Below are 325 nucleotides of genomic sequence, written 5' to 3' on the forward strand. Positions count from 1 at the left end.
GGAACCCCAGGTCCCCCGGGCTGCCAGCTGGGCACTGCTCCCGGGGCCTGTCCCCAAGCGAGATACGCCACCGCCATCTATCGGCAAGCACCCGGCGACAGGGAGCGACAGGTACCCCTCTGTCCCGGCCACCCCACGCCACAGGGACTCTGTCAGGTGTTGGCTTGGTTTGGGGGTGCCCGAGTGCCCCTGCAAGGCTTGGAGGGCTGCAGAGCAGGCGGGCAGGGCTGCCTCCCCCCGCTGGCATCACGTCCCCGGCGGTAGGGAAGGCAGTGGGACACGCTGGGAATCAGGAAGGCTGGGGTGGGTGCATTTGATCTGGGGG

Source organism: Fulmarus glacialis, unplaced genomic scaffold (assembly GCF_000690835.1).
Source record: "Fulmarus glacialis isolate BGI_N327 unplaced genomic scaffold, ASM69083v1 scaffold29734, whole genome shotgun sequence".
Lineage (NCBI taxonomy): Eukaryota > Metazoa > Chordata > Aves > Procellariiformes > Procellariidae > Fulmarus > Fulmarus glacialis.